Source organism: Amblyomma mixtum, chromosome 2 (assembly GCF_055824585.1).
Source record: "Amblyomma mixtum isolate Tamu chromosome 2, ASM5582458v1, whole genome shotgun sequence".
Lineage (NCBI taxonomy): Eukaryota > Metazoa > Arthropoda > Arachnida > Ixodida > Ixodidae > Amblyomma > Amblyomma mixtum.
Genome location: NC_143013.1, coordinates 305,069,225 through 305,079,875, shown reverse-complemented (window position 1 = coordinate 305,079,875; position 10,651 = coordinate 305,069,225). Strand labels below are relative to the sequence as shown.

The 10,651-nt window shown below is 47.6% G+C and overlaps 1 long non-coding RNA gene across 1 annotated transcript; it reads right to left on the bottom strand.

Annotated features, from left to right (window-relative positions):
• Positions 1-5,941: 5,941 nt before the first annotated feature.
• Positions 5,942-6,921, bottom strand: LOC149364775 (uncharacterized). Its single transcript, XR_016288628.1, has 2 exons — positions 6,861-6,921; positions 5,942-6,115 (listed from the first exon to the last, which is right to left on the bottom strand). It is a non-coding gene; the product is annotated as an uncharacterized LOC149364775 (long non-coding RNA).
• Positions 6,922-10,651: the final 3,730 nt, after the last annotated feature.

The window sequence follows — 10,651 nt, the reverse complement described above, 5'->3', positions numbered from 1 at the left end:
TGTAAAGTAAGTATGCACCTGAAATTTGGCAGATATGTGCGCTTGGATGCCTGCAGGCTGCATGAAAAAGGAGGAATAATTTTATTGAACCAGAGCCGAGAAATCGAGCATTAACCTTTTGGGGCTTTCCATGGGACGCACAACTTTTTGGACATCGCTAGTTGTGGGGACGTTTTTTGGATGTGTTCGGGAAAAATGAGCACCTCCTGGGGAGATTCCAAATGTCCCGATGGGTTATTTTTGGGAGATTTTGAGGAGGTTTTGTGTTTGTTGGGATGCGTTCATTGGGCCTGTCAACAAAGTCAGCTCGACTGAAACCCGGCGCAATACCGTCTGTCTTCGCGCACAGGAGCTCGTCACCGCCACCGAGGCCAGCTTTCGCGAAAAGGAGGAAGCTCAAGGTAAGAATTTGTGTATTAACTCTATGAGAATTTGACTGCGCGAACCGGTGTTGTGTGTAGTGTATGGCGCGTAATTTCGTGGATGCAAGACTTTCGGTAGTAGTGAGATGAACGGCGCTGGAATGAGAACGGCAGGACGGCAGCAAACTGCAGCTTACAAAATAAGTGCTTAGCTGTTATGCATCTGATATAAGTGCTTAGCTGTATGAGATGCATCATGCATCTCGTACAGCATTACTCATATCAGAGCTCGGCCCTAAATTTTTTGGCAGAATAAAAATCTTAAACTGCTACTAATACTGCAAGAGGTGGAGCGACGCGAAGTGCGCCTCACAACCGGAGACTGCGCGCCGCGCGTGAGCAGAGAACTTCGTTCGGTAAGCGAGCACGTGAAAAGACGTTATATGCAGACTCTTTACTCAATTACATTGGAGCTCACATATTCTAGGATTCATGCGTAGCCCTCAGTGGCGAGAACATAGGGAGTAGTAAGGGGCACATTTTTCTTCGTGCTCGGAGCGCCGAGAAAACTGTTTGCAGATGTTTCTGGTATACAGGCGCGCGGCGTTTCGTTTTCAGTTTGGTTTCGCCTGGGGCCTGGCTGATTGCCGCCTCCTCAGCGCGAAATGTGCGCAGTCATGGCGCTTGCAGTCTGGCCCCAAAGCGTCCACTTTTTTTTTTAGCGATCTACGTCGGACGCGGCCGCTAGCGCTGTGTTAGCGCTTGAAGTTGCCTGTCAGGGTGTAAGTTTTTAAAGAGATCTTTTTTGCTTGGCCATAGTATATATAGGAGGTGCTCCAAATCTGCAAATACAACATAATATGAAAATAAAAATTTAATTAAGATATGCAGTTTAGTGAGCTAATGGAAGCCTTCTGCCTATTACTGGTGTCTGCCTTATCCCTCAATATAGCCCCAGGGATAAAATTAATACAAAGTTAGTTACCCGTTTTCAAAAATAAATTTTGGACCTTCTAAATAAACACCTGGTATATAATAAATGATCTCACTTTTCACGGAGCTCGCCAATCAACAAAATGGTTTATGAAATAAACCAGAAGATTTTACTCATACTGAAGCACACTTTTGTTCTGTTTGCAACAATAACATCATATGGCTTATGCCTTTCAGGTTCTTGCCGAACTGCTGCAAGATCAAGACTGCACACCAGACGATAGTGCTAATCAAGAGTGCATGGAAAATGACATCACCACTGGAGGCTGCACACCAGACAGTCAAGAATGCACACCAAACAGCAATACAATCATGACTGTGCAACAAGTCGAATGCCACTGGCAGATGCTGCTGAGGACCCTGCATCGAACTTTTCTAAAAGTGATGACAAGGCTCACAAGTCTGTTGAAGTTCTAATGCAACCAATGCCAGTAAAGTGTTCTGCCAGGAATACATTTATAATAACACATGTAGTCGTAAAAAATTGCCGAGTGCAACATGGCTTCATGCATTAATAATAATATTATATAATTATGTGCCATGTGTGCTACAGCCAGCCTTGCGATTCGGCCTGCTGGGTTGCAGCACGAGGCCATCGAGTTAGTGAAAAAAAATCACTTCTCGCTTGATCTGAGAACAGCGCGATAAAGGCGACCGCAAACGGATGGAGATATTCCTACAAGGGCTTGCAGTATGAAGCAACTCGCCTAAACAAGGATTTCAATTTACTGCCAGATCCCATCTTGGCACGCAGAACGGAGGGCGCACGTTTGTCACCTCGACGAGTTCTGCCGCAAAGCGCCGCGAACTTCTGTTTTACACGTGTGTTATGCACCGAGCCGGCACGCAGCGACCATGAAGCGATGCCAGCATAAAATTTGCATCTAAAAAGAGTCTGATAACTTCTTGCGCATGTGAATGGCCTGTGTGGATTACAAGCAGATTTGCGGCAGCACCGACAAGCGGCAAGACAACAATGCCGACGGTCGCATCCGCTTACATTGCATTAGGAAAATTTCGTGGGGCAGTGCTATACTACATTTGCTCGCTTCAAAATTAATTTATTGTATCACTGAATGAAGTTTGGCTAGAAAAGTATGCTTACCAATGGACATCTCCAACACGTGGAGGTGCTGACACTTCGCTTTCGTTCAAGCCAAAAGCACCGCTTGCGCCTGCATCGTTGCTTCCTTGGAGCGGTTTGCTCTTTGCGATTGGTTCGTACATGTAGGGGATGACGCCAAGATCCTCTTGGTAATCTTCGATGTGTTACATCGTGACATAAGCATCAAACCAACAGCCCGAACCACCGCGCGCCGCGCTTCATGTACTACATCGGCGGCGACCGAGCCGGGCTCTCCGAGCCAACGCCAGTGTTTACGTCACGAGGCGCTCAACCAATCACAGGCGGCAACGAGGCGCGCGAGCTGGCCCGAGGCTGCTGCTGCACTTTTCGCCAAAATAAAATAGGTTGCGCTTTCCTTTGCCTAATTTCGATGAGAAATTCGAATTCCGAGGGTGGAAAACTGTAAAGTGCATCTCTTCACGGCCCGACAGCCTGCTTAACCCGACTTTTGTCGGGCTCATGTAAACGCCCAGTATGAGGGACGGAGTAGTACAGAGTTCCGGATAATGTCGACCACCTGGGTCTCTTTACCATGCACTGACATCGCACAGTACATGGGCGCTGTTGTGATTTGAGGCCCAGCCAGAGCTAGTGACAAGCGAGCCAGGCAGGCGCCGTCGGGCTGCGTTGACCAAAGGCGCTGGTTTTCGGAGAAGACGCAAGGAACGCTGGTGTGGGGGCGCCTCTGGAGACTGCGTCGCCGTGAACAAAAGCAGCTAATCCCCTTTGCCGAAGATTCTGAAAGCGGCGCTTCTACCGAACTGCGCTCTCCCGTGGATCGGAGGAGACAGCGAGCGGCGGCGGCGCCAACTCATCGCCCGCTTGCCCCTGAGCAGCCCGACAAAGCGGGGTGGACACAGCTGATTTGTCCTTCCCTCCTGAAGAATTCATCGGAGGCCGGCGTACTAATGTATCCTGATTATAGCGAGCGAAAAAGGCGAAAACAAGATGTCCTGTGCACTGTCTGCCTCCGTGTCGCTATCTCTCTAGAGATCAAAGAAACAGACACCCATCTCAAGACGGCTCGAAACACGTGCTCGCCGGTGCCGCTGCATGTGTGCAACAGGTCGCCCTTTAGTGGAGCTAACGATGGCGTGGTTTGAAAACGGCGGAACGACGCGCGCCCGGACGCGGCATTTCGCAGATGTGACCCAAAGCGTGGAAGCGGGGCTGCTTTCACCCTTTTGGCTGAGCGCACCATCGACCCTGGCGTGCGGCCATCACTCACGGTTCGAGTGAGTGATTTTCCAGAGGGGTGCAGCCGCCCCCCCTTGCCCCCCCCCCCCCCCTCCGGACGCCCATGCATCTCACTGTTCTTTATGAAGGGCTGTGCTGGGCGAAAGCGGCAGTAACATGTACTAAAAATATTATATCTCACTGATAGAAGGAGGTTATTGGTCTGCTGAGACGAATGAACGGCTACATATAGGTGCATCACGTTGCGTATCATGAAAGTGCCTTAGGAAATTATTAAAACGAGAACCTGTGTGAATGGCTCAGTGGCTGTGGCGTTCGGCTGCTGATCGCGAGGTCGCGGGACCGAGTCCCGCCTCGACGGCCGCATTTCGATGCAGGCGAAATGAAAAACTGTGGAGATTTCTTAACCACATTCTTAAATAAGAAAATGCGGTATCTTTGGAAGTTTGCCAACCCCCAAAATTTCAGAGGGCCCCGAAAATTTTGGAAGTAGGCCCGTCCCAGTAAATGGATTAAGGTGTTTTAGCTGGAATTAGTGGGTGGATTAATGTGAATTAGTGGGAATTTCGGAATGGGTTAAGGCGTATTAGTGGGTTGTATTAGCATATTCCCATACGATAATCCAATGGAAGGCACTGGTACGTTGTAGTCCTCAGATTCTCAGATTTGGCGGTAAATCACGACTCTCTCGACCAATCAGGGAATTTCGTTACGGAGGATGGGCAAATTTTTTGGATGACGGCAGCCCAAGTGCCACCCCATTAAAAACGCCGGTGCGCTATGAATTAACACGGAGCCCACTATTAACATCATCATCATCAGCCTGACTACGTTCACTTAGAGTCCCTAGATATCAGCTTTGCTTATCTAGGGGCTTTAAGTCCTCTGCAGGGCAAAGGCCTCTCTACAATTAACCCTGCCCTAAACTCTACATACCAGTGCCATTAAAACGAGAGAAATTGCAGTGGGAAAAACCGCTTTTGCACCAGGTGGGAGCGGGAGAGTCCTATTCTCGCGCTTGAGCACTCACCGCACGGACTTTCTCAGAACTGTTTTGCTTCCTCTTTTTACCCGCTACAGTTAGCGGCCAGTGCAGCCTCCCAACATCTCTGGACGCTTTCCGTGGGAAGAAAACAAGAGTCACCACGAAGTTGTTCTCTTTTTCTCAGATAGGCAGAAAAGAATGAGCTACCTCGTCCGGCAGCGTCCTTGGCTTGAGCGGTGGAGGAAACACCGTGTGCGTGTTATGCATTGTCTTCAGCGTTTGTCCCCGCTTGTGTAATTGCTACTTTCCTTAGTATATACATTTACTCTTCGTTGGTCCTCTCATACTCCCTCGTTCGAGCGCAGGCTTTTGTTGCAAATGCTGGTTCCGTCCGTGCGTCCTCCGACTGAAGTAAGCGACACGTCCGCTGCTCAAGGAAACCCTTGCAGCCTCGAGCGGGCTCGCTCTTCGGGAGTTTTATCTTTCGCTCGCATTGCATACAGATGCTCGTTTGATGCCCTTGATACCCGTGATCAAGATCAGCGATAAAGACTGCGGCTGTCTTGGGGCCACCAACTGCATCTGCTTGGGCATCGTGCAAGACAAAAATAAAATAAGAGACACTCGTTTTACCGTGGTGTCTTGCTGCTTTGATTCTTGGCTAACGTTTCCTGCGAGTCGCACTCACCACTTCTAAGGTCGCCTTAGCAGGGGCGCGCCAGATATACGCTTTGCATACTTGTTCGAAGCTCTTAATCTAACCTATTTTTATTTCACCCAGCTCGTTTCCCTTTTTTTTTGTTCGTTATGACAACTCAGCTGCAGGGTCAGGCTACGCATAAAGAATAAAATGGTAAGGATTAGTACCGAATTGTAACGGCAGCCGTCCACTATAACGCCACCCCCCCCCCCCCCCCCCCCTCTCATGATCTTACTTAGCTCTCCAGTGCGCTCACGGTTCGTGTGTTACGAATCTCCCGAATATGCACACAATTAAGAGCACAACTGGTGTGTATCACGGAGACGCCTGCAACACTTTGCAAACAGGTGAGCCATAGATGGGCGGAGCGGTGCCGGCTTCGATAACTCCTGCATCTCTTGTACACAAGCCAGCTGTCTACAATTAAAGCGCATCCTCGCTGGGCTTGTCGTTGCCCCCCCCCCCCACTCACACACACACGAGGAAGCGCTCCTACGCTATCAATTGCATCACCCGCCTCACGCTGTCGCCGCAACGAGATGAAGTTTTTCCCTGATTGCATTTATGAATCAGTCATGTTGCAAGATTAGTTGCCATTTATTGCGCCAATGTGTTCATCTGTGTTGTAGTAAATGTATCTTCTTCTTTCCTTTTCGTTGACGTGCTGCGAAGAAATCTGTTGGACGTACTTCGCGCTATGAGAAGACCTTCTCAAAAGCATTGCCAAGTAAGAGAAAGCCTGTATAGAGATGCTGGAAAAGAAAAGGAAAAAAAAAGAGACAATGAAGACAAGTCAAATCAAATAAATGTTTATTAGCACATATGAGCTTGTTCAGTGAGAGCATTAATCAAGCGGTGTCAAATGATTCGAAAGCTTCTTTTGCTACTTCTAAATGAGCTTTTGATGCGTAAATAGGTTTTCATTCTAATGATAGGGGGGAGAGGGGGGGGGGGGGTGTAAATGTCCCGCGCTAAACAGCAGGAAATCTGGCACCGTACGGGTACGCTGCATTTGCAATAAAAGTAACAACAGCAGCTATAAAGTTCTTTTTTTAGCACATAATTCTCGTTGTAAATGGTGAAACTATAAAAAAATAGCAGTATTTTCAGTTTTCTAGGCATCGTGGATATCATGTAATTTTATCGTGAGTGATGTATTCTTAATCAGTAATACGCGTTGAAGGTGCTCAATAGAACACGATTTCTGCCTCACGTGGATTTAGATCTGAGTTTAGTCTTTTCTACTAAAGCAGTGCAACAACTATTTTTTTAATGAACTGCGGCGTTAACCTGGAGCCGTGTGCACAACGCCTTCCTTAGCACTATTTTAATTGACTACAGGACGAACACCACCCAAGAAAAAATCCATCTTTCATAAATAAATATAACTGCGGGCCGTTGTGAGTGGTGACGACGATTATTCGCCCTGTCAGGTTACGGCGTCGTTACGCCGCAATAAAATTCCAAAGCCAAAGATATATATGCAGTTACACTCACCGCTGTTCATCGCTTATTTAGTTTTCTGCCAGCAGCCGACAAGTAGACTCCGTGCGTGGTCCTGCGCAAACACGTCATAGATGAAACGTATAAAGAAAGAGCCGCCAGAATCTGTGTATTCAAACGAGCTGCTTTGCAAGGAAGCACGCAAAAGTTGCAGGGAGCCTCAAAGTAAGATTTTATTTTTATTTGTTTTGAATTCCTCCAGTATATTGTGCCCTCTGTTATTATTTGAGGGAGATGAAAACTGTTGAAGTGAGATGAAATCAGGAATGCCATTTTCCCCAGGAGCGCATTACTTTTCTCTGTAGTCACCACTCGCGGATATGTGCCATAGGTTGCCCCAGCTTATTTATGCCGAAGGGGGAGAATGAGGGTGGCGGTTGACGACTGCAACGGCGCGTAGCATCTCGCAGCACTGACCTCGTGACATCAGACTTGTGGCTCTTTCGCAAGAAGAAACATCTGAAAGGCACGTGCTTCGCGTGAAAAGGTCACCAATACAGTGTTGACCATTGCAGGCGTCTCCCTCGACAGGCTTCCACTGTCTTTGGCCATGGCATGGGAAGACAATCTCTCAGTGGGCACAAAAAACTCAAGCGCTCCTGGCGAAAAGAAAATTGCAGACTTTATTTTAATGCAGTATATTGAAATTACATCTCTTGAACACCCTTCGCATGTTACACTAACCAATAATTAACAAAAATAAGCTGATTAATTTTGTGATAATTAAGCTGGAATAGTGTGATTGGCGTTGTAATAGCTCTAGCGGATGTATTTTGCGTATTATAACTTGAATATGTCACCAATTTATTAATTGATAAACCACTTGAGATAAATCGAAAGGTCAATAAGAAACCTACAATGGCGCAATTTTTGAAGAGAAAAATTTATTTTGAGTACTTTTTGCACGCCTTGAACGCAGCTCGCAATGTCAGAAGCGCATAAGATATACGGCTACTCGCACGCGCTGATGTCGGCAGCTGCATCAAGTTGACGAGCTCTCCTTGTGAGGCCAGAAGAGTTGACTCCTCTGGTCTCACAATATTTCCCTAACTAAAGCTTCTTACGAATGACTGGTAGTGCAGAAGTAAGATCATTAACTGTAAATGACTAATTTGATAGCAAGAAAGGGTAAAAAAACTTTGCACTAGACAACCGCCAACAATACTGCTCTAGCTCAGTCGCATTCATGTAAAACGTCTGGCAAGAAAGCTTAACATGATCATGATTATCTGTCTTCCGCTGGCGCAAGTGTCTGGCCAATTCGTAAAGACTTGGTAGGAGTCAACTGATGCCGTCTCTGTCATATTCTCTGTTTCTGTCAAGTCTCTGTCAAGTCTCTGTCAGAGACAAGTCAGACAACTCTCTGTCAGAGACTTGCCTTTGACCTCTGCCTTCAATTACGTTGCATTCTCGAGTGGCACAAGCACGAACAGCGGAATGAATAGAACATTGCTAACTTCTGTAAGAGCACTGCTGCCTTTCTCTTCTCTTTCTATACGAGTTTTCAATGGTATTTTTTTTTTGTCTTTTGTCGTAATTCGCTGTGCCTCCTGTCTAGGCTTAAGTCGCTTAAGTCGCTTACGGTCCACTTTCAGTACGTCCTCATCCCATGCTCACTTCAGGGCAAAATAAACTGTGTAAACGCAAGGTACAGTCTTTGTCAAAAGTAACCAGGCTGCATGGTTTTCTTCTCTGTCGTATATTAAAGCGATTATGCCAGCCCGCAAGCTCTAAATCTCTGTTCGGCAAGAAGAACCCCTGTTCTCATCTTCAAAGAACTTTTTGACCTTTAGGGAAGCCGTGGGGGCTCTGTTATACGAATGAGAAGCAAATCATGGAGCCTGGTTACTTTTACAAAGACTGTACACATATAGCGCTCAGCCCATCGAGTTGCGAGCACACACGACCGTCTACTCACTTCCACGATGGTCGCACTTAGACTCCGCCGTGTCAGCGCCCCCTTGCTTGTAGCATGCAGCCAGGATGCCAGCGACGGCCAGAGCCGTTGCGACGAGTAGCGTGGGCAGAGTGAGGAGACAGCACATCATGGCGGCGAGAGTGGCGGTGCGACGATGACCCCTCCGCTGGGTGCAGGGACGCGAAGAGGGCAGTCGCGCCCCGGTGGCGTTCACGTGCTACTCGGATAAATGAAGCATGACTAATGCGGCCACAACCACAAAGAGGCGGATTGTACGGCTGCTTACGGGACATGTGGGGCCGAGCTGACTCAAGCTAGTTGTTTCTCATTTTTATTTTCTGATAGCGTCCATATGCAGCTGTGTGCGCTGCAGTGTGACTGGAAGGCTGTTCGTGACGCAGTTGGAATAGATGCAGAAACGTATATCAAAATAAATAAAGCGTCTTGCAGTACGTTAGTTCGTTTTTTTTTTCATTTGTTTGTTTGTTAGTTTGCTTGCTTGCTTGCTTGTTTGTCTATTCGTTTGGTTTGGTTTGGTTTATTGGGGTTTAACGTCCCGAAGCAACTTAGGCTATGAGAGACGCCGTAGTGGAGGGCTCCGGAAATTTCGACCACCTGGGGTTCTTTAATGTACACTGACATCGCACAGTACACGGGCCTCTAGAATTTCTCCTCCAAAGAAATTCAGCCGCCGCGGCCGGGATCGAACCCGTGTCTTTCGGGTTAGCAGCCGAGCACCATAACCACTGAGCCACCGCGGCTGGGTTTGTCTATTTGTTCGTTTGTCAGTTCATTCATTAATCTTGTAGCTACATATTAACAAAAATTTGAGGAACAATGACAGAGTAAGTATAAGGACTGCTGGAGAGCTAACATATAATCTTAATTCTAACCGGGTGGCCTTGGAAGACATGTAAAGAGATTACGAGGCGAGAGCGATTCGACCAGACTTTTGTCTTTCAGATCTCACTCGAGGTTGCACTTGTAGTGAACAAAAGCACCCCTCCTGAGTACGTGGTCACGTCTCAGCGAGCACACAAGAGACTGGAGTAGGCTGGCTTATGCTGGCTCCATTTAGCGCTAAACAAACATTGCATGGCGTCGCCGACGCAAGGATTTCAAGCGTTAAGCACCAGCGGCCTGAAGTTCTTATCAGAGGAGCGTAGCCTAGCAATGGTTGAACCACCGAAAAGTGTTCTATTGATCTCAATGTTTCCAACAATAGTGGCTTGCCTCGAGCCATGGTAACAAAATATGTTGCTTCTAAGCGTACTAATATCCAGTCAATGAAAAAGTATTTAATTTCGGTGTGAAGCACTTGCAACTGGTGCCTGGAGCCCCTGCTCGTGAAGCAGGTGTGTTTCAACAGATTTCGCACAAACTGTGGGCGTATTTGGTTCGAGTCATATACGCTGAACTATGATGCAGTCCCCACAAAGGCTGACCCGCGCAAAAACACGGTGGAGATCGAGAGAGGAAAGAGAGAGTGAGAGAGAGAGAAAAGCACTTTATTAAAGAACGTCATATTAAGCGCTCAAAACATCCTGCTCATGGAGCAGCCGAACACCCTGGTCATCCAGTTGGTCCGACGCAAGCAGGTATAAGAAGGTGAGAAGGGAAGCAGGGAGTTCGTAGGGCTTCTGGGCACTAAAAGTGAGTGCTGCAGATTGGCATAGGAGAAACGACCACGCTGATAGAAGCAACTGTTGCTGGTCGCAATGCTGTCGTTCATTCATTCTTTACCGAGTCCAACGTTTCTACGCTGCTTTTCTCAAGTCCGTCATGAACCAAACCTCCGGAGCAACACACATTTTATAGGGACACACACGTGACATCACGAACGCCAACTGGGCGTCGATTCAGCGCA